At 41.9% G+C, this 23,981-nt stretch overlaps 1 protein-coding gene across 3 annotated transcripts in view; it reads left to right on the forward strand.

Moving 5' to 3' along the window:
• The window catches only part of LOC111873317 (chaoptin), an 831,716-nt gene that overhangs the window by 112,861 nt on the left and 694,874 nt on the right, over positions 1-23,981 (forward strand). For all 3 annotated transcript variants that reach the window (XM_033755049.1, XM_023867926.2, XM_033755050.1), the window contains exon 2: positions 9,445-10,877. The gene's annotated coding sequence lies outside the window, so the exon portion shown is untranslated. The remainder of the gene's footprint in view (positions 1-9,444; positions 10,878-23,981) is intronic.

Raw genomic sequence — 23,981 nt, forward strand, 5'->3', positions numbered from 1 at the left:
AAATCAGCTCTACGACAGGTCCTAGCCTACCCAACGAAAGCCAGAGTAAGCGTTCCCAGAACAAAGGAAATGTTAGAGACTACAGAAATGAGCACATTGAACATTTTTTTTTTTTCGGAAAAAGAAGGGTGGGTTGTGTATGAAACCAAGCTATTAGGAAACAATGTGAATTTCAACCAATAGGAGACTATACGAATGAAAGGAAAAAGAAATTGGACAATATTTCGAGAGTAACAGAAGACAGAATTATCAAGGTCACATAAGATAACCTTCCAAAATGAAGAGGACGCGTAGGAAGACCTTGTAAGGTCGCGAATGACTCGCAAGCTTCATAAACAGGTCGCTAGTCTAATTACATGGAATGCTTACTTACTTACTCATGGAGCTGAGCCCTTCTGGAGGAGCCGCCAATTCTGCAGCTACTCAAGAATTTCCCAGCCTTTTATGGAACCCGAAGGTTCATCACCGTGTTCACAAGAGCCCTCCACTGATCCCTATTCTGAGCCAGATATATCCAATTCATACCATCCCATCCTATCTCTCTAAGATCCATTCTAATATTGAAGAAAGCAGTCTTCTGGGATTTGGCACCGTGTATATGTGGTGTTAACCGACGTTTCGGAGGAACGTATCGCCTCCATCTTCAGGGTAGAAGGAAAAATATAAGAAATCCGCAAGCGAAGAGACCGTGAGAACCGTGAGAGCTACTCAAGAATTTTCCAGCATTTTATGGAAGCCNACGGTGCCAAATCCCAGAAGACTGCTTTCTTCATGGTCACCGCCTTGAAAGCCTCAAATCTTACATTCTAATATTGTCCACCCACCTACGCCTTGGTCTTCCCTGTGGTCTCTTTCCTTCTGGCTTTCCCACCAATACCCTATATGCATTCCTTACGTGGAATAATAATAATAATAATAATAATAATAATAATAATAATAATTACAGACATCTACGTACGAATATATGAAGGAATAAAATAAATCATCGGAAGTTAACAGTGGACAGTGCTTGAAAGATTTACGAGTTATACGGTTAATATTTTTTTAAAACACACGTTTAATATGTGCTGATTAGAAAGCAGTGGATATGGCGGTTTAATCGAGTTTTTATTCCTATTTGTTTCGATTGGATCGTGCCGGTTGTTACAAATTACTTGGCTCCCGCTACCGCTGAAAGCAAGGAGGGGAAAGCTGGGTAATTTTCACTTCATGCACGCGAACTTTAATGAGTACTGGAAACAGCATTGTTAACACATTGTTGCAGTCCACGCGTTTCCTTGTTCATCTTAGACCCTTGTGTGGGAATGTGATAAAATTCATATCGCTGGTGGCCAAACAATTCATTACTGCCAGTGCATACCATTCGATGATATATGACGTGTATAGTTGAAACGGTTTATTACACAGGCGACATGTTCCTCTGAAACGTCGGTTCATTTTTCAACGGACTACACGGTGTTATATCCCAGAAGATATAACTCTTCATGACCACCGCTGTAATAACTTCGATATAAATAGTAATTATTTGAAGATTCTTCAGCGTGAAGAACTCTTGATTTCGTGAAGAAATAATTCATCATCTCCCTCAAGTGTCGTGTCACTTGGCACTTTATTTTAAATTCCTTCTGTGTTGGAAATTCTTGGAATGTGGAATGTGCTTCAGACTAAGAGAAATTTTATTGTGATAAGCATATTTAAAGTTTTAAAAAATGTATTTGAAACGAAAAGCGCTGAATCAGAAATATAAGATGAACTTTTTCCAGTAACGGGCATTAGTTAGCTCAAATAGAGTTAGTGAAATTTACGAGTTTATCTCGCCAGTCCCTTCTCCGGAACATGAAATAGTTACGTACAAAGTTTAGTGATGACGGGATTTCATAAGCAGGATTCTGTAGATATTCTATACTAGAATTCAAGTTTAATCTGGTTGTCAGTGGCGTATCGAGGAAAGAAACATAATTGGAATGATCAATTCAAAGAGGATGAGATGGGCAGGACATGTAGAAAGAATATGGGCGAAAGGGTATTGATATAGGATATGGGTGGGAAAACCAAAATGAAAGAGACAACTAGGAAGACAAAGACGTAGGTGGATGGATAATATTAGAATGGGTCTTAGATAGGATAGGGTTGTATGGACTGGATCGATCTGGTTCAGGATAGGGACCAGTGGAGGGCTCTTGTGAATACGATAATTAACCTTTGGGTTCCATAAAATATTGGAAAGTTCTTGAGTAGCTTCACAACTGGTGGCTTCTCAAGAAGGGCTCAGCTCCATAGCTCCATATAATTAGTTAGTTAGATTGATCTAACAGTGACGCTGTAGACGTGAATAGGGAGGTGCTCGGTTCAAATATCGAGCAGAATACACGGTACCCTGACAGGATTTTCGTGATTTTTTAATGTCCCTCCAAGCAAATGCCCTGACACTGCTTCGATTAGGCTCCAGCCGCTTTTTTCCAAACAGTCTTCAATCCAGCAGTAATCAGTCATTATTCCAGTCAAGGTTATATATAGTCTAAACAGTGGCAACGTCGCAAAAGAACCACAGAAGGAGCAAATACGAACTGTCGTGTATAAAACTAAATGCTTAAATATTACTGATATTTATTTCCGAAGTACAAAACGTTTCCTCGTGAAATATGACCCTAAGTTTTAACTGTGAGATATTTCATAGTTCGTCTTATTTCTTTCACATTTTACGCTTATGCTGCTCGTGGCAAACCCCAATGTGTTTATATCTTCGTCTCTCTGTTCCAGTTCACATTCAGTGCCATCTCAGGAGTAATTCCGGTATGAACTTTGGTATAGGAACTGTTCTGACAAAGAAGACATTCTTTACACACCATAAAACTTTGTGATATTTAAATTTTTGAAGGACTTATTTGCCCTTATTTAAAAGTGATTAATTAAATGTTAAGGTTTACAATATTGACACGTATAAGGGGTTGGAGTGACTAATAATAATGGGTTCTGGATTCGATGATTGGCTTTGTTGGCACTTCTTTACAATTACAGTAAATTACAACAGCTCACACATTGAATTCCTTCTGAAAGACGTCTGTCTGTCGAAACTATCGCGACCGAAATCTCCTGGACTGAACTACGTAACTTCTATGCGAATCGAATAGCAATGAGCGCCTCCAAGGGTTCAAACACTCTTCTTCATAAATGCGTTATCTCTGAAACGTGCATGAACCGTTGCCTAGCAAATGGATAATTCCGTGTCTGGCCCCACTATTCTGCCTTTTAGTTGGTGTTTACCAAGTCATTGTGTAGCGAGCCGTTGCCTGTCAATGGATTATTCCGGCGTTCAGGCCTCATGTCACAATATTATAATTATTGCTAATGCTCGTTTTGTAATTGGCCTTTGGACTGTTGATTAAGTATATAAATAAACAAAATTTGGATTTAATATTTAGAATATTGATTGTAACTAAAGAAGCGTCTAATTATGACGTCATATCTTGCATTAGTCATACCGTCCCAGAATAAACTTTAGCGGAATGTAGGAATGTAGAACACAGACGGTGCTTTTCACTTCTGCTCTTCAGGTCTTCAGTGCAGATATCATCTTTGCACCGGCTGTCATGACTAATATTTCTCGTGAGCTTTATTTTTTATTATTTTTTTTAATGTCAATTTACAATCTACTTGACACTGCAAGTAATAAGCAAATGTGATGGGTGCTTATGTCGTGAAGGCGGCAGCTGCCCAGTGGCAGTACTCTACCTTTTAGTTATATAGGTCTTCTGGCCAGGTTGTCCTCAGTCGTCTTGCTGCTGGGTGCGGTTTCGTTAATTCAACGATTAGCGGGTTCTCGTGTCCTGTTATCCGAGTACGGTGTCTGGTGGCATGTTTTCTGATCTCTTCCGTGATGAAGGGTATGTTGAGGTCGTTGTGGGTAGTTCTGTTTGTTACGTACCATGGTGCGCCTGTGATTCTTCGTAGTGTTTTCGATTGGAACGTTTGGAGGATTTTGGTGTTGGATGGTCGAGCGCAGCCCCAGAGCTCGATGCCATAGGTCCATATAGGTTTTAAGATTGCCTTGTATAACAGGGTTTTGTTCTCCAGGGACAATTGCGAGCGTGTGAGCTTTATGACTCACTAAATGAGAACTGAACGATCCTACCGTGACCCATTTAATTATGCAAATAAATTTGCTTTCTATATTCATCATTGCTGTTGGTTTGACTCTTACATAATCCTTGAAGCTTATAGGGGAAATTAAAATGCCGCAATTCAATATACTGTAATATACCTATATATTGATTTCAACATAGAGATTTACAGAGTGATTCTAAATTATTGTCGGAGTTTCCGTGGCGTATGACTTTCAAACCGGAGGGGGGGGGGAAATCAAAAGAAAAACTGCTTACGGAGTATGAAAGTCTAACTCAAAATGTTGTATAGAATGAATGCTGCAGAATGCTAAACAGCTTCAATATGCGCGCCTTTCTTGGCATGAAAGATGTCCAAGCGGTATTCAAATTTCTTCCAAGATCTCTCCAGTATTTGCGGTTGTAACTCTTTCGATTGCAGCAAACTGCTTTAGCCAACGTCGGATACCATATCTAAAGGTAGATCTTTTCCATATTTAATTCTGTAACGACGTTGCTTCTTGATAACAAAATTTGTTTCGAAAAGAACCAAAGGACGCACAATCGCAATTTTGAGGTATGACGTCATATTTTCTCCCAAACATCATTGGACGAGTAAAGCACTGTACATTAAACTTTATGTGTCACAGTTTCATATTCCGTTAGCAGTTTTATTTTGTTAATTGCGGTTTGAAAATTATGGGCGACGAAAACCCCGACAATAATATAGAATCACTCTGTACTTCTTTGTAATTCCAGAAGTATGTACCTTGGAGCTGTTATGGGACACCATGTGTAATCAATACCCAACAACTTCGCCACTGAACCAGTTATCTGTTAGTCCGTGGAGACCATGTTGCGAATGTTAATGAATCCCTAGTGAATCTGTTCAGGACACAAGGACTCTTGTCGTTGTTAGAATTAACCACTTACAACTGGGGGTTAGGCCCACTGTTGGTGATGGTGATGAAAGTGACGAACTCAGAAAGGTACCTTGGGACTACAAAGGGGCTCCGAGAAATATAAGGGCTCATTACATGTCTATATATATAAAATGATAAACCTTTTATGAACCGGCCTCCCTTTAGCCCCAGCAAGATTCCTCGTACTCATTGCTGTTAGGGGCTGAATCGATCCCAAGGCCATAGTGCGGCTGGAAGGATTAGGTAATTTGAAAAATTCCATTACATCTTCGGGAATCGAACCTGCGACCCCGACTTATAGCTTAGTGCCTCAACCAACTACGCTACCGCGTGCCACATAAAGAAAGTAAGGTGGGCTGAAATTCTCAGTGTGTGTTGCATGTAATAATTTCCCTGCCTGTAAGTCCGTAGTACATGAAGTGAGATTCCTGCGACTGCACAGAGCGAATGTGGACGTCGCCTTAAGCGGATGAACTGAAATGTACAGTGAAGGATATAACAGAGCTCTTGGTTCTGTAATAAAGTAAAGGTGGTTATGACAGTGTTGATCTCTTGCTCTGACACGCAGAAACAAGAAACGTATACAGAGTTTTCATGAATTACGTTAAGTGGACGTGTGCTACCATTTGGTTCTGAATTTTCTTTTCTCTCGTCGAAATAGGTATAAAACTACAATTCTGCTTCTTGTTTTGTATTCGTATAAGGCTTAATCTGTAACTGTAAGATAAGAAAGGGGGTATTTTCAGGGAGGTCCTGAGGAAAATATGCTGCCCTAAGAGGGAGGAAGTGAGAGGACGCCGCAAAATGAAAAACTTCATGACCTGTGCATTACGACAAATATTAATATAATAATAAAAACAACAAGGATTAAACGGGCAGGACATGTAGCATGAATCAGTGATATGGAAAGTACATTGAGCAGTTTAGTCACAAAACCAGAAGTGAATAATCCGGTTGAGGCACCGCAGTTTACATGGAAGCATGGAATTGAAATCATTTCAAACGAATTTTAAAATATAGGGCTTGAGGAAGTGGATTGGACTCAACTAGATCAAGATAGGACCCATGTAGGGCTATTTTAAACAATACATTCATCCTTCAGGTGTATAAAAATCGTGGAGTTTCTTAACCAATTTAACGGCTGTTTAATCTAATGCACGGAGATATCAAGAAAGTTGGCTGAAGCGGTGGAGCTTCTGCCTAGCATTCTGGAGTTATCCCACCTGAATATAGCCGGGACACTGAATGTGTTACTCTAAGCAATTTCCAAGATAGTACCTTAAACTAGGCCACGACCGCTTCCTTCCATAACCCTTCCAATTCATTATTCACTGTCATTCATTCGACGTTGTAGATTATTATTATTATGACTCTACAGCCCTTTGTTGGGCCTTGGCCACTTTTTTAGTTCCTTAACCCTATACACAGTCGGTAGGACTCCTCGGACGGTTGATCAGCCTGTCGCAAGGCCGCTACCTACACATAGGGCAACATAAACAAAGAATAAACGCAGACAGACATCTATGCCTTGAGTGGGAATCCAACCCACGATCTCAGCGTTCGTGCGAACGAAGGCAGTTCATGCGTTAGACCGCGCGGCCAATGTGAGAGAGGACTATGTAGTCTTTAGTTAAATAAGCGGCAGGAAAATAAATGAATAAATAAATAAATAAATACATGGATGTAGGTAACATCAGAACCATCTTTTAGATGATGTTTGTAGTTGATAATATTGAAATGGATCGTAATTAAATGGTTAATTTACAATCCCAGAATTGGATCCATTTACACGCTATTTTATTAGCGATGCTGAACACAGCGCACAGTTTGTAGGTTTTGAGGTTCTCATAGCGGTAGTTATGAAGAATCCTCTCTTTGTCTCTCTCCCCACTCTCTCTCTCCGTTACCTCTGACCGCCGGCGTGAATTGCATCAAATTTATCTTGTTGACCGTCTCTCGGAATTCTTCCTCTGTCTGCATAAATCCATCTCTCCGCTTCGGTCTGGTAATGTCCACGTTCTGGCATTTATATGGAAATGCTTGATGACTTGAAATGGCGTTATAATGATTCGAGTATCGATTTGGCCCAGTCGCTTTGCCTCGATATCCGGTGTACCGAGAGCTCGTAAATTTGTTCGACTGAATGGGGAGACTGGATGGGGGGACTGGATGGAGAGACTGGATGGGGAGACTGGATGGGGGACTAGATGGGGGGAAGGGAATCGGAAACGAAAAATCGGAGAGTGGAAGTCCTGTCGATCACAGTTTGATTACGCAATAGGATGCAGTTGTTACATGGCAACGGAACGAGGGAAGGAATGTGTGTTTGCGCGTGGAGGGGGAGAGGAAAGAGAATTCATGGTTTCGAAATCAGTCACACGTTCTCTCGCACTCGTTGAACACAATCAGAATAGTTTCATCATCATCATCATCATCATCATCATCATCTCCATAGGCAAAATAGCGCTTTTCGAGCCATAGCCTTCCTTATAAAATTCTGCCGTATTCGATCCGGTCTTAATTTCTTTGGATTTTGCAACAATAATTTTTTTTGCCGTCAGTCTTGCGTCAAACCCCCAAATCTGAAGGATTAGATCCTTGTATATATGTCCTCCAGTGACAGGGTGGCCCAGTTATACCCCCAGACGCCGGGTTCATCGCCTTCTGTTTAGTCACATGTCTACGGTGGAGGTATTCTAACCCGCCTCCACACAATAATATTGTCATTGTTCCTTAAAGATGTCAAAGCGACTCGTTCTACAGCGTTGCCTCTGTAGGAAGCTTTGTGTTCCGAAATTTGACAGTGTCTGTACAATTCAGAAGACGAAAGAAGTGGAACATTCCTGATATTTTATGGCTCTGGGATTTAGTTCTGAGTACTATATTCGGCTGGTCCACCAGTGTGGACATCTTGATGATAAAAAAAACAAAAACTCCGTGGCCTGTAGTCCGCAAGCGAACTATACCGACCGAGCGACCGCCGCTTGTCGGCGAAGTTAATGCCAACTTTAGCGGATAGAGGGTGTCGCGTGTTCAGCGCAACGAATCCCCACGACCGTTAATCTCGGTTTTCTAGACGGGAGCCGCTATTTCCTTGAAATAGTTCCTCAGTTATCCTCACGAGGCGGAGTGGACCCCGTTCCAGACCCACTACTTCTCAGAAAATCTGGTAGCTCTGTAAATCGAACCCGAACCTCTGGATCTGTAGGCAGGAACTCTGACCACTAGACCACAGAGGCGGTTCTTGATGGCAACAAAAATAAAGTAGTGAATTCGCTCTTCCCAATCAACTAACCACTAGACCTCATATCTCAGACACTCAGTAATGGCCACTATAACATTCATACGCATTGTCAAGACTTTGAACTTTTTAGAATGTCACGCCGTGCAGTCTGATATGATTTACCGACGAGTTTTATCTCCTGGAATACAACGCCGCGTAGCCCGTTGAAATTCAACCGCTCGCCCAGCATGAAGCAAGTTGCTGCTTGATTTCATACTGGTTTCTTCCTTGACTTATTCTTCAATCGTGAATATGGAGGCGACATATTCCTACGAAACCTCAGCTTACTTTCAACGGAATACACGGTGTTATATCCCACGAGATAGAACTCTTCATAGCTACCGCTCTGAGAACTTCAGTTCCTACAAGATTATGGACGTTTCGGAGGTTCGTACTGTGCACAGCTTTACGGTCGAAGGCTGGGCATAAACTTTAAGCTTGTTCCTTATTCGGTTTACATTTCGAGCCTGAAGGTGGAGGTAATATGTTTCTGCGAAACGTCGGTATACTTCTGCTAGACTACCGACATACGCTCTTCTAAAGGTAAGATTCTAGACTTGTTTTCGGGAGGTACTCGGTTCGAATGTCAGCTGGTACACTGTCTATCCTCACTTAATTCACAGTTTTTTTATCAGTCTGTCCAGGTCAAGGCCGACATAGTACGTGAATCTCGATTACATCATGAGTATTCTCTTTAAAATTCTTTCAAATTCATCATCATACCATCCGATTCCAAATAGTCTAGACACAGAGAGCATCGCTAAGACACAAGAAAAATAAATACACTACAAGGTGTCACATAGCAGAAGATAGTGTTATCCATAGTTACCGTATTTACGCATGTATAGACTGCAGCACAATTTTCAGACAGAAATTATAGAAATAATTATTTTCTTGGAATATTATTTCAGGAGTATTACACCCTGTATTACTAATTATGAACATATTCTTTTTTAAATAAAGTGTGATTTCGAATATTTCGAATATAAGCCGCACCCCAATTTTCCTCTTGAATTTTTGGCAAAAAATGTGCGGCCTATACATGCGTAAATACGGTATATCTGTCAGAAACTCAGATCTCAGATCTGACGTAAAGTTCAATCATGTTTTTAATATGAATTTTGTTTTCTTTTGGCAGTGACGAAGAGGTCCTGGAAAGGAGATACTGAGGAAGGAAGAAGGTGTGCCAACGCGGTGTGTCGCTCTGCCCTTACGGAATCTGACAGGAGCCATTAAGTTCCTGCTTTAATGAAACAATACATAGTGGAAAGTCGTGAAGTTTGAGACAGCGTCAAGTTACCCTGCGGTCATAAAACTGTGATTTCCTTACAGACAGTGCTTTCTTTTGTTTCCCTTACGGCTTCTGCAGCTACAGAAACGTGCATTTTTCTGATGAATCTTTGTGAATATATTGGCCGAGTTTTAATACGTATTCTCTAGTCGAGGCATTAAAGAAAATTGCAGTGCTCTGTATCGTAACAGGGACCTCCATTAAAGGAAATATTAAGCATATGCCGCTCTCGCTTTGAGCTAAGTAACATCTGTAAATCTGCATTGATTACCGAAGAAACAAGATAACTTTCGGAACGTAGGCCTTTCTTACGCAGAGAGAAAATTGTTGAATAACCAAGAAAATATGTGTGGAGTTCTGTTCGGTAATGATTCTGTGGTGTTATAATCATGTGAAATGCCCTCATTATACATTGATAGTGTTAGGTTAGGTTTCTTGTTCTATCCGCGTATAAATAGTCATGTGTCACAATTCTGAAGCAATAAATTAAAATCGTGGCTGAGGAGCTATAGAGTGATTATTCAAACTACAGAGATCCAGTGAAAAGATTCCATTATCATCCGGTGATAAATTGTAGGGAAGACAAGCTCTGTTACACTTTTAGCGTGGGAAAGTTGAAGGATTATCATACAAGTAACAAAATCTCGGAAGCAAATATTGGTTCAGGAAGGTAAAAACGTATCTAAGATTATGCACACAGCTGGGTGCTAGAGCGTTTTGTGTTCTTATATTTGTTGCGAAGAGAGGAGAGAGAAAAACAGTGATAAAGCAAGGGAGAAAGAGAAAAGAAAGGGCATGTTTATTGTGGGCTGTGAGTAGCAATGTGCGTGTGAAATCGCCATGTTTCTTTTTGCTCCGCGTGGTATCTGTCGCGACTGTCTGTTGTTTGCCGCCCCGCGATGAGTGCGTGTTTTGTTTTCGTTGTGTTTCTATACACGGCCGTGGCGCTAGAAGCAGGGCCACTTCGTCTCCTAATACAATAACAATTTTAATCGTTTGGTGATTTTTTAAAAGAAACTTGACGGTGTAAATATTCCTTTACACAAAGCAACAGCTGAATTATACAATAACTGTTACCTCCACATAAGCCATATTTATGGTGGTAAATTAATTGATAAACTCAGAGTCGGTTATTGTTGTGTTTGGAACTGGCAGTGTTGTGTTATACATTTTGGTGGTGCCTCGAAATCAAGTTCATCTGAAGTTCGGGTGGTCTGATAACTTCTGGAATCGTTACAACTGTGCCGAGAACTCCCTGCTGCAGGAGCTGCATTATTAAGGTAAGTAATTTCATGATCTTTTTTTTTTCCTTCTGAGTGTAGCTTGTTGGGATCAACTTTTGTCGTCGTAAAGATTATACTTTCGAAGCACACGGTCTTCTGCATTGTAACGCCCCATAGTTCAGAGAGAACCTGTCGTTTCGGAGGAGCATATGACCTTCATCTTCAGGAGAGAGAATAATCCAAGGGGGAAAGTTTATCGCCTGCTTTTGCTGATTCTTTGCTTGGTTTACTCTTCGACCCCTAATACGGAAGCGATGTGGTCCTCCGAAACGTTGGTATTTATCAAACATCATAGTGTCATCCCCCAGAAGACAACCATATTCTTCATTGTGATAACCTCAAACCCAACAAGATACTACTTGTATCGTTTATTGAATATGTTTGTGACGAAAAAATAATGCAAATAATAATATATTCTGAAGCATGTTTTCTAAAAAAAATATTGGCCTAATTTTTTTTCCATGCACAGTTTCAGAAGTCGGTAAGGCAATATGTGGTATAGGTGGTTTCGGAAAATGTGGCTGCAGCCAACGAAATATTTCGTTAATTCTGTCGTGACTGCAGGGACATTTTACAGCTAAGAGAGGTTGTTAAGTTCCTGCTGCTAGTCTACAGCCTGAGTGGGGTCTGTAACTGTGTGCAGAACTGCACTTTTCGTGACTGTACAGGAACATTTTATAGCTTACTGTAGGTGTAGAGGGGCTGTAAAGCTATTTAGGTTCCTGCTGTCACCATACAGACTGATAGGAACCTGTAACAGTGTGCAGAACTGCACTTTTCGCTGACCGTCAGAGATGGTAATCGCGTAAATTTATGTACTGCGTCATAGCAAAATTTTAAGAACCCCCGCTCTGAAGTAGACTTGGGCATAATACAGAAGTTTACATTGAGTTTACATAAATCACAGGTTGTCAATCTCTACAAGAGGCAAAGAAGCTTTACGCTTCTTGCGTATTAAAAGATAGTGTTTAAAAGTGTTTAAAAGTTTAAAAGATATTGCGGAGTTCTGCTCTTCCTGCAAGGAAGGTCGAAGAAAAATTTCCCATATCTCTTTCCGAGAACTGAACTCGGTCCATCTTCTGTTAGAGCTAACAGTTAATCTTGGATGAACTGTGAGAAGGAGCAATGAGAAATGCATCAAATGCTAAAATTTAGGTAGCGAACTGCATAAAAATTCCTACCGAATAGTGAATGTGAGATTTAATTTTAGTAAATATATGAACAAATGTTGACAACTCGTTCGCTTTTACCGTGACCGTGGCAAAATCCGGTGCTGTTAATCCGCCTCTGTACAGAACTGCAAACATTGAAACCTTTACCCAAGCGCAATGTCTTTTGTACGTCGTCCGGAGTTCAGCGAATGAATTAAATTTTCTGTTGTTCTTATGGCATCTAGCACACAACATTCGAGTTTCAATGGGCCAGTTAGACTTGAGAAAAATCTACGCGGCTTCCAATTAGAAACAGAGTGAATTTCCCAGGTATGACAATGTGAACTCATGTCATGAGAGAACGGAAATATAAATATGTTAACTTCACTTTTATTAGCTTGTGAGAATACAAGTTAAAACTGAATGATTTACACAAATTTGTTAGAAAATGATGTTAGTATATGATGTAACAAGTTTAATGTTATTGGCCGCTAAATCAAATATTAATAAATAGTGTGGAAAAACACTTTTCTTTTTATAATATAATAACAGTGGCAAATGATTATTGTGATCATTATTATTGTCTATTATTTTTTATTTAGAATATAAAATTCTAAATTTATTAGTTTTAAAAAATTGTTCTGTCTCCGTTTTCAAGTAAACTGAATTTAACTAGCTGAGCCACTTTTAGCTTTCTAAGAAGAATTTTGCTCCATGCAGTTAGTTGCATTAGTACCGTTACATAAGTCTCACTTCCAAAATTTTACTGCTCATTTCATAATAATATTCTCGTTTCTTTTGAGAATCATTATACAAGATGTTCCAGGAGGAAAGATTAACATATGTCACGTGTCCGCTATCTCGCCATTGTATTGGCGCTGGCTGGATCCCATTGAAAACATATCACGTGACCGTTATCCATCCAGCTCATTGAAGCGCTGACTACTGCGTAGCAACGAGCTATAACATTTGTTCTATTGTTTCGTGTGCGTATCGCGGCGTGTTTATCGGGCCGTTGCCTAGCAATGCTTTGAACAAATTCGTGACGTTCATTAAATTAAAAAATGTGTTTTTCACTGCAGGTTATGGTATTTGATCCTTCTAATATTGATAGTTGCAGGAAGACATGCTTCATAATCGTAAATTCATCACACAAACGAGTGATATTGACTTTGAAGAGAGACACTCTTTATTAACAACACGAGTTCACTGACACAGAGTAGCGTACCCTGCCATCTCTGTACGATACTGAAATGAATACAACCAAATTGTTGACAATTACGGGAGATTTTATCATTCATTAAAAAACATTGGATGAAAGACTCGAAACATCCATAAGCAGAATATGACTAAAATACCTCCATTCTGGAAAAAAATGGATACTGTAACTTTATTACAGTAAAATAACGAAACTCGCCCATCGCTTTTAATCCTACCAGCAGAATTAAAAACCCTACAGAGTCAAGAAAATTAAAACGCTGTTGTATGAAATCATTACGTTAATGCGATCAATTACTTCGGCCTGAAAATACTTTTTTTTAGACAAAAACGAATTCAAATTATGGTCTGTAACCGTAAAGTGTAATCATCACAAAACGTTTTAATAAACTAATAAAACTGACCCCCTGATGATTTTGAAAATTCAACATAACAACGCTCTACAAAAATTAACTCACATAGGATTTGAGGTTCTCACAGCAGTTATTACGAAGAGATGTATCTTCAGGGATATAATGACGTGTAGTCCGTTGAAAGTCAAGCATAAGATAAAGCTCTTCAGAAATTGGCTCAATTTTTTCTCATATTTGGGAAAATTATGAATACGGTTAGAGTTTTGCAGTAATTTTCCCATGGCTTGTGGCTCAATTAGCACGAAATCTAGAAACAACTATCAGCCGGGATAGCTCCGTCGGTATAGATACTGGCTACATGCTGGACGTCCAAGGTGCCGGAGTTCGAGTCCCGGCAAGATCAAGAATTTTCTCTTCTCCACGTCGTTCATACCGGCTCTGGGGTCCACCCAACCTCATATCTAATTTGTACTGGGGGCTATTTCCCTTGGGGTAAAGCGACAGGTGCGTGAAGCTGACCACTTATCTCCAGCTAGTGCCAAGGTCAAGAAAATGTGGATCTATACATCTCCCCCATACGCCTTCGTGGCGTAGTGCTTAATTGTAATCAACTATTCACAAACATTGGTCTAGACAGGGACGAGAGTTGAATCACGGAAACATCGAATGGCTAATGTGCAGCTCTGAATTTTTGCTTCTTTGAATGCTCAGAGAAAGGTTAGCAGCTCTTGCATAAATGAAATGACGTAATGCATGGAGAAGGATGAAGAGGATGGTACCGGAATCAGCAGCTACTTACCTGCGAGAATCACTTCGGAAGTTTCTTAAACAGAGAGATGAAATTTATATCAGAATAAAGTGTGCTCTGGCAGAGAATTGAAGTCAATACCTACATAATCGAAGAACCAGAATAACTCAGTCGGAATAGCGACGGGATACGGGCTGGACAACCGCGGTTCGATTCTCGACAAGGTTAACAGATTCCTCTCTTCTCCCCATCGTCCAGACCGGCTGTGGAGCCCACTCAGCCTCTGGGTACCAGAGGCTTCTCCCCGGGGTAAAGCGTCCGGACCCGTGAAGCTGATCACTCACTGCCATCCAGTTCGAGGTCAAGAATTGTGGAACTGTACCTCCACTCCCGCACGCGTCTTCATCCTGTGGTACTTCATTAAGTCAGCACAGTGAAAACTTTACCCTTTCCCTTACCCACAGAATCCAAGCGAGCAAGTCGACTGTCATGCAGTAATGTCAGAGAATCACATGAGAATTTATATATTCGAAGAATTTGTGTTTTGTTATAACTAATCTATCCTTTTCTAGAAGCTAATAGTTTCTTAGCTAGTCAGGAAATTCTTATCTTTATATTGTGCCCGACGGTTCATTACCATATTCACAAGATCACGCCACTGTACCCTAACCAGAGCCAGATGAATCTAATATAGTCCTCCACTTTCGCATCCTATTTCTTACGATCTGTTTTCAGTTTGAATTCCTCATTTAAAAAGATAGTAGGCTTATGAGATCACCTTGGACAGCGCCTTAGCTGAGGCAGTTAGTAGCTGGTTTTCCACCCCTGCGGCCCGGTTTCGATCCCACGTCAGATCATATGGGATTTGTGGTGGACATAGTTTGCCTTGTGGCAGATTTTCTCAGAATATTTCGGTTTCCCCTGCCCGATCTTCATTCCACCAATTGCTCCACAATCACCCTCACCTATCATTTTGGTCTGGTAAAATAGGCCACAAGTGGCCGCAGTACAAGGGACTCAGTCTCACCCCACTAAGAATGAGGTCGCATTGCTGTGTGTGTTACCCCTCTATTTACGTTTGAATGGCTAAACGAATCTTTATGACACCCTGTATATATATATATATATCAAGGTACTTGAGCCCATCTGAACGGCGTAATTCATAAATCCTTCCGTGAGTAATACCAACATCATAGCACTTCAAATTTCTAAGACAAGACCTTAATATTGCTTGAACGCCTATAGCAATCTTCATGAAACTCGGTATGTATGTCATGCCATATGAAGCCGTCTCAACGGCTAATTCTTAAGTCCTTTAGATCAATAATACCAACATTACAGCCTCTCAAATTGTTGCGGTAATAATTGAAATGTTAAATAAATGCCTGAACCGATCGTCATGGATCTTGGCACATATGTTGTTGGCACATAAACACATTTCAAGGGTGTACTTCATAACCCACCTCAATCAGTAAAACCAACATTACAGTCTCTCAGATTTTTAAGCAAAAACTTAATAGTGCTTGAACACCTGTGCTAATCTTCATGAACCTTGATATGTATATATCATGCCACTAAGGCAGTTTCAACAGCGTACATGATAAATCCATCTCATCAGTAATACCAACACTATAACCTCTCAAATTGTTGAAGTAATACAATTAATATTGCTGGATTGCCTGAGCCCATCGTAATGGATCTCTGTTTGTATATGATGCCACCTGAGGTCATTTCAACGACGCACTTTGTAAGTCACTCCCATCAATAATACCAATACTGAAGCTTCCCAAATTGTATTGTTTCACCGACTTTGTTACGCATGTGTACTGAAGTTTCCTTTCTACTTATCATATCAGATAATCAATGAGAATGAAAGAAGAGTAGGCGAATAGTTCTTCGCAGAACTTCTTGTTTCGGTATAGTTCTCATAGTAATCTTTCCATGTCACTTAATGCTAAGTATCACAAATAGTTATTACAGGGTCATTAGGCTTTACGTCTTACCAATTTATTAATGTACCTGAATTACTAATGTCTTGAATGTTTCTGCTTTTCGTGGAAGCTCAGAGCGTAACTATATTGAATTATGTAAGATTTGAGGTTTTAACAGCGGTGACTATGAATAATTCAGTTTTATGGGATGTGGCGCCGTGTAGACCATGTGTGAACCGACGTTTCGGAGGAACGTATCGCTTCAATCTTCAGGGTAGAAAAATCCGCGAGCGAGAAACCAGCAGCAGCTGCCGACTGCAACCACCTGCTCACGCAGGTTCTACCCTGAAGATGGAGGCGATACATTCTTCAGAAACGTCGGTCCACACAAGATCTACACGACGCCACATCCCAGAAGACGGAATTCTTCGTACTGAATTACGTGTACTGTCACAGTACTGTTCGTTATTGTGTATTTCGTACATAACTGTCCATCATGGTTTCATTCCAATCTGGTCCATCATCAGCAGGCAAGATGGCGTCTTCCTAAGCCAGTGCTTTAAAATCGTATACATATACTGAAAAAATAGGCCTTCAGCTTGGTTGAATTTTTAAAAAAATGAAAGAGATGCTGTTCTAAAAGATGAGGGATTGTAGTGATTCCTGTTACCATGATAAAGAGTGTTCGTAAGTTTTCTGCAACGGAAGACTTTGAGAGTTGTTCATAAATATGTAAAGTGAAATCACTTGAACCCACCTTCCTTAAGATTAACCTCTCTGTCAGTCTTAGAATATGGCATTTGGAAACGTGTTCGGAGGAGGCCGCAGCAGTAAAAGCCGAGGTTCTTTGTTTAGTGTTAAGAAAATTGACTTGAGATTGGCGGGGCAAACTTTAGCGCGAATCCAATTTAAGGGCCGTTAAAATATACGCTATTTATGCAGTATTGTATACACCAAGGAGGATGAGGTTGACAGGGCATGTAGCACGAATGGGGAGAAGAGGAATGCATATAGGGTATTGGTGGGAAAGCCACAAGGAAAGAGACCACTGGAAGACCAAGGTGTAAGGGAGTGGACAATATTAAAATGGATCATAGAAAGATGGGATGGATTGGATTGATCTGGCTCAGGTTAGGGACCAGTGGAGGGCTGTTGTGAAGATGGTAACGAACCTGCGGGTTCCATAAAATGCTGGGAAGTTCTTGAGTAGTTGCACAATTGCCGGCTCCTCAGGAAGGACTCAGCTCCATGAGTAAGTAGTAAGTATAAGGCCGCGCCATAGCTCAAGCGTTTAGTCGCTGGTTCGATCCCGGGTCTGATCAAGTGGGATTTGTGGTGGACAAAGTGACGCTGGGGCAGGTTTCCTCCTAGGACTTTGGTTTCCCCTGTCAATCTTCATTCCACCAATTGCTCCACAGTCACCCTCACCTATCATCTGTGGCTGGTACGTGTACAATAGGCCAGAAGTGGCCGCAGTACAAGGGACTTATTCCCACCCCACTAGTAATAAAAAAAATTAGTAAGTATTGTATACACGTTGGTCCATGTCTAATGTCTGTTGTAATGACAGAAATGATTGCTGTAGCTTCTCTCTCTGTCTTGTATTTAAAATCATTTTGAAAACAATTATAATGTTGTAAACATATTAATATATGATTCCCGGCGCTACCAGATTTTCTGAATAGTGGGTCTGGAACTGGGTCCACTTAGCCTCGTGAGGATAATTGAGAAGCTATTTCAAGGAAGTAGCGGCTCCGGTCTAGAGAACCGAGATTAACGGCCGTGGGAATCCGTTGCGCTGGCCACACGACACCCTCTGCTCGCAAAATTTGGCACTAACTTCGCCGACAAGCGGCGGTCGCTCGGTCAGTATAATTCGCTTGCTGAATACAGGCCACAGAGTTTATTTATTTTGATGCTTGAATGAAATATTACATTTTATAAGTTACATACCTTTCAAGTGACATGTATTACATTTTAACCTGGTTTCCTGGATTTAAATATAAATCTTGGTTCTTACCGAAATATGCTCTGAATTTTGGGCTGAATATTGTACCCTCCAATATTATCACATTATGCTACTCTTATGCAGAATTCAGAATCCTCACATGGCGATGGAATGTGCCCGTCAAGAAGACACGTAACCGAAACAGAAAAAGAAGAGTACAGGAGGATAATATGTAGCAATAAAAAGGCCAAAACAGCCGCAATGTGACAGCAAAAGGAAAGCTTCCCTTTTTAGCTGCTATGAGCCTTTTTGTATACATTTCCTGGTTTCATTTGGAACTTTACCAAGTTTTTGCTTCCTCTTTACACTTACCTGAATTTGTATCTCCGTTATGTTCTTAAAAAGTCAAAAATAATTTGAACGAGTTTCAGGAGAGAGGATTCAGCATTCATGTCAGCTCTGAAAGCTTCAAAATAAAACCGCATGTAGGCAAAGGATAAAGCTGTCCCTGTGCTTAATTAATTAAGCACTATACCACGAAGACGTGTGGGAGAATGGAACTTTCTTCGCATCGGTGGTTAGCTCCACGCCCCGGTCAAGTCAAAGTCACATTGCAACTGACGGGCAGTCAGACAGTAAGTCTTGGTGTCGAGCCCAATCTGAGGCTCATGACCAGATATTATTTATTATCATTTAACAGTTACGATGTTGTTTTTGTGGGGCGCCCTCTCTGACGAGAGGATGGGTCTGTCTTTTACATATGCTGCTGGCCCTTGCTAGCGCGGTCTTTCTCGGGTCCGAGTCCCTTGGGACTCGAGACCATATTTTACTGTTTCAGATTTGAAACTTCCCTTTCCGTCGCCTCCTACGAGTCGCAAGATCACGGTGGAGGTATTCGACCCCGCCTCCACACGGGTTACACCCTGGTCGCTTTACCCCCAAGGGTACAGCCCCCTATGCCAACGGAATAGGAACCTGGGCTGGTCTCAGAGCTGGTCTCAACCCTGCAGAGTAGAGAATCGAAATATAGCCCCTCTAGTCCGTAGCCCGTCCCTGTACTGACTGAGCTATGCCCTGCTCTTAAAGTCGCATATAGCCATGGTGTTTCAGGATTTTATAACACACGGATTACTGAATTTTTGAGAAAATAGCGCGGAAAAGTCCTTAAACTTACCGAAGAAGAGTGCGAAATTCTTCTGCAAATTTGCTCATGATGATGATGATGATGATGATGATGATGATGATGGTGGTGGTGGTGGTGGTGAATGTGGTCAGCGATTCAGAGGAATGATGCATGACACGTTAGCGAAGAGTTTAAGTTGTGGGTTTGTGTCCGAGAGCTGGCCTTGGCGATTCTCAGGCGAGATATTGGCTGATTAATGTTTCTCGCGTTTTACCTCAGCCTCTCTAGGGGAATACCGAGACAGTTTCTGGACATGAACTGTGGCCGCCTCCTTCATTGATCTCCATGTCCGATCTGATACTGCATAACCTGTGTAGCAGAAACAGCGTCGTTAAATATCCTACGTGTCAACAAAGCACGATGTAATTAAATTCTAAAATGGAACAGAAATCGAAACGAATTCACGACGATGCACCTTGCCAACGAAGGACACGGACAGGATGCACAGAAGAACTTGGCGCTGTTTCGTGTGATCCTTATTTTTGTACTGTATGACCTTGATACGAGATAGACCAGTTTGTCGGCGAAAAGCAAGAACAAGGTTAGCACAATATATGCAGTCTGGCATCTCCTTGTAAAACCCACCTCATTGAAACTATGGACCGAGCGCTCGGCGCTGGCATCGGGACCTTATGATTGATCCTATTGTTCTCTGTTCCACGCGTTTCTTTAGTTTAACGTCCCACGCTTTGACCATGAGCACTGGTGACTTCTCCCACCCCCCTTATTTGCTAGAAGTCTCATAGAGGCAGCCATATTGATGTTCATGGCGGCTGACGATTCGTGGCGTGTTTATCATTATCATCGTCTGCAAGGATTGAGAGCTCGTTAGCTCGTTCCGTCCTCAAACCATATTATTCTTGGTCTACTTGAATCACGTCTTCCTATCAGTTGATAATATAAAGTTTGCTTGGGAGCTCTTTCTAATGGCATCCTCTGTGGATGTAACAGTCAATTCTTCTTCCTTGCGTGTATTTGTTTGTCCAACTACCTTATTCCTAGTTGTGCCCTTGTTTCATCTTACCTTCCCATGTCCCACACAGTATATAGAACCTGCTACACAACGTATAAAGCGCATCTGTTGTTTCCATTAGTCCTTCATCTGTTCTTCTTAGAGCCCATGTTTGACTGCCATGTATCAGGGCATGACAGTCCCATGGATTTGTGAGAAAAAAAACTCCGTGGCCTATAGTCCGCAAGAGAACTATACCGACTGAGCGACCGCCACTTGTCCCCGAAGTTAGTGCCAACTTTAGCGGATAGAGGGTGTCGCATGATCAGCGCAACGAATCCCCGCGGTCGTTAATCTCGGTTTTCTAGACCGGATCCGCTATTTTCTTGAAATAGCTCCTCAGTTATCCTCACGAGGGCGAGTGGACTTCTCAGCGGAAGGGCGTGAAGTTGACCACTCACCTCCTTCTAATGCCGAGGTAAAGAAACGAGGAGCTATACCACCATTCTCCCATATGTCTTCACGAAATTGTGCTTAACTAATTAAACACAAAACATTAACTTATTTTACCTCCATGTTTTTGCTTTGCAGCGCTTTAATGTGATATCAAGACTTATCTGCTTCGTAAATTTATCGAATAAGTTGTTTGAGGTGGATTTTTTTCAATTGGCCTAATCCTTCCAGCCGCACTATGGCCCTGGGGTCGACTCAGCCTCTAACAGAAATGAGTACCAGGAATATTCCTGGGTGGTAAGGACGGTCGGCGCGTAAGGCTGACAACCCTATGGGCCTCCACGGCCTGTTGCAAGAATAACTTTACCCTTGTAGAAACTGACTGATTCTAGTTGGTTTATTTTTGGTTTATATAACGACGCTGTCAGTAACTCAGGTTATTTATCGGCTAATGGTCGGATGGTCAGCGTGTAATGAATTTGAAATAATGTGAACGGTTGTGGGCTAATTCGAAGTTACGTCGACTGGAAGTTACTTGTAGGTAGGCCGCGCCATAGCTCAAGCGGTTAGTCGCTGGCTTCCCACCGCGGCGGCCTGGGTTCGATCCCGGGTCTGGTCAAGTGGGATTTGTGGTGGACAAAGTGGCGCTGGGGCAGGTTTTCTCGGAGTACTTCGGTTTACCCTGCCAATCTTCATTCCACCAATTGCTCCACAATCACCCTCACCTATCATCTGTGTCTGGTACAATAGGCCAGAAGTGGCCGCAGTACGTCCTACCCCACTAGCAAAAAAGATACTTGTAGGTACTGAGGAAAAACACGGAACACATCATGGTAGTTCATCTTTAAGCAGATGTCTGAACCCGGGATCCTTGTTATGTACACGGCCGCGACTTTCGTTGAATGACTCTCGAAAACGCTCCCGAAATATCTGCTAACTTTTATACTAGACTGTATGATATAATATTCCATAAGGTAGTAATCTGCTGTTCAAGATTCAGTCTATCGTATTATGTAATTTTATCTCGGCGAATTGAATAGGTAGGTCCACGGGTAAAATCATGTCCCATACGTAACCTCTCCGTTACAGGTCTCCTGTTGTGAATCGGTCTAAAAATACTGTATAGCACTGTGTATTTAAGGGACATGCTCCAGTTACTGTTAGGGCAGACATTTTGTTGCCTCACAGCTTAAAAGGCAAGTGGCACGTGCCAACATGGCCGTTTGCCAGGCAGTGCATGTGGTAAATACGAATGTTGAAGCTGTATTCAAATAATGCACTGGAAGACAAACTTTGCTAAGCAGCCGGAAACTCCTCTTGGCTTTTTAAAAGTAATTACGAGAATGCTTGGCATTTTTGAGCAGTTTCTTAGCCGTGCCAAGCGCTCAGCGTCAGGATATTTGCGGAGCGTGTCCCTGTCCGCGATAAGCGCTTCCCCGACTGAGGCCTTTCATGCTTTTTCTCATGCCTTCCAGGAAAACTTGTAGGTAGTTGATCCCCTTTAAATTAGTCAGCCGGGTTAGCGTAGTCTGTATAGCGACTGGCTGGATGACTGAGGGGTCGGAGTTCGAGTCCCGATAGGGTCAAGAATTTTCTCCACGTAATCCAGACCGGGTTTGGGGCCCACCCAGCCACCTATCCATTGGATACTGGGGGCTCTTACCCCGGAGAAAAAGCGGCAGGAGTGTGAAGCTGGTCACTCACCTCCAGCTAGTGCTGAAGATAAGAAAGTGTGGATCTATACATCCACTCCCCCATACGCCTTCAAGGAGTAGTGCTTAATTAGTTAAGCATAGGGACAACTTACCTTTTCCTTACCACTTCCTTCCACATCCTGTCTAATTCGTTATTCACTGTCGTCCCACCATTTGACCGTCTATGCAAATTATTCTTACTTAGCTTTGTAAAATAAACTATAAATGTGTAAATAATAGTATGGTGTATAGGGGAGTGTAGTTATAACGCCACCATTCTTGCCCTCGGCACTGTATATAGGTGAGTGGTCAGCTTCATGCTCGAAATATTTTACCTCTGGAGAAAGGGCCCCCGATTCTAGTTGGGAAGTGGTTGGCTGTGCCCCAGAGCCGGTAGGGACCCTGTCAAGGAGGGATAAATTTCTTGCCCCTACCGCTAACCGAACCCCGACAGTCCAGCCAGTGGCCCGTCGTTGTATCGACTGGACTGTCCCGGGCCTAAGGTGAAAAATGCTTGCGAGAATTGAATTGGAAACAAAAAGGAAGGAGGCTGTTCGGGGAAAACCAGTGATAGCGTAAAGGTCCTGATATAAACATGGATCTTAAAGAAATAGGATTTGTGGCTGTTCACAGGATTCATATGCTTGAGGATGCGATGCACTGGCGCGCTCTTGTGAACACTCGTGTGTCTTCGGGTTTCATAAAAGGACCATTTCTTAATTCTTCTTGAATTTCATTAATTAGCGATACAAAGTCTCGCGAAAGGGCAAACGGTAGCGTAGTTGCTTGAGGCACTATACTACAAGCTGGAAGGTCCCGGGTTCAACTCTCCATGAGGTGGATTTTTTCAGTTGACCTAATCCTTCTAGCCGCACTGTGGCCCTGGGGTCGAATCAGCCTCTAACGGAAATGAGTACCAGGAATCTTCCAGAGGGGTAAAGGGCCGGCGGCGTGTAGGACTGACAAACTTACAGCCACCGGTGAGCCGATTTTCTAGAGAAAATGTGGGATCCTCGAAGTCTCACAACCCCTCTGCACATTCACGGCCTGTTACAGGGATAGTTTTACATTTTACCAGTCCCGCGTGCCACTGTTATCAATGTCGAGACATATTCATTCATATATGGAATCTGTGTAACGCTTCGTTTCACTTCAGTGTCTTAATCTTTAGACAGTTGGCAGGACACGTTGGGCGGGGTTCAGCCCGCCACAGAGCCGCTACCTGCACGACACAACACAAACAGAATAAACGCAGTCAAATAGCCGTGCCTCGATTGGGATTCGAATCCACGACCGCAGTATTCAAGCGGGCGAAGACAGTTCATGCCTTAGACGGCGCGGCCACTATGATCGGCGTCGAGACATATAGGTTCTGAAAAACCTCGAAAGAATAAAGTATTAACACGTGTTTTCATTTTTCTTTGTGTGCGTTACACATTGAGTCTGATTGAACTGAAGGGGTTTACACGT

The sequence above is a fragment of the Cryptotermes secundus genome, unplaced genomic scaffold, assembly GCF_002891405.2.
Source record: "Cryptotermes secundus unplaced genomic scaffold, Csec_1.0 scaffold223, whole genome shotgun sequence".
Taxonomy (NCBI): Eukaryota; Metazoa; Arthropoda; class Insecta; order Blattodea; family Kalotermitidae; genus Cryptotermes; species Cryptotermes secundus.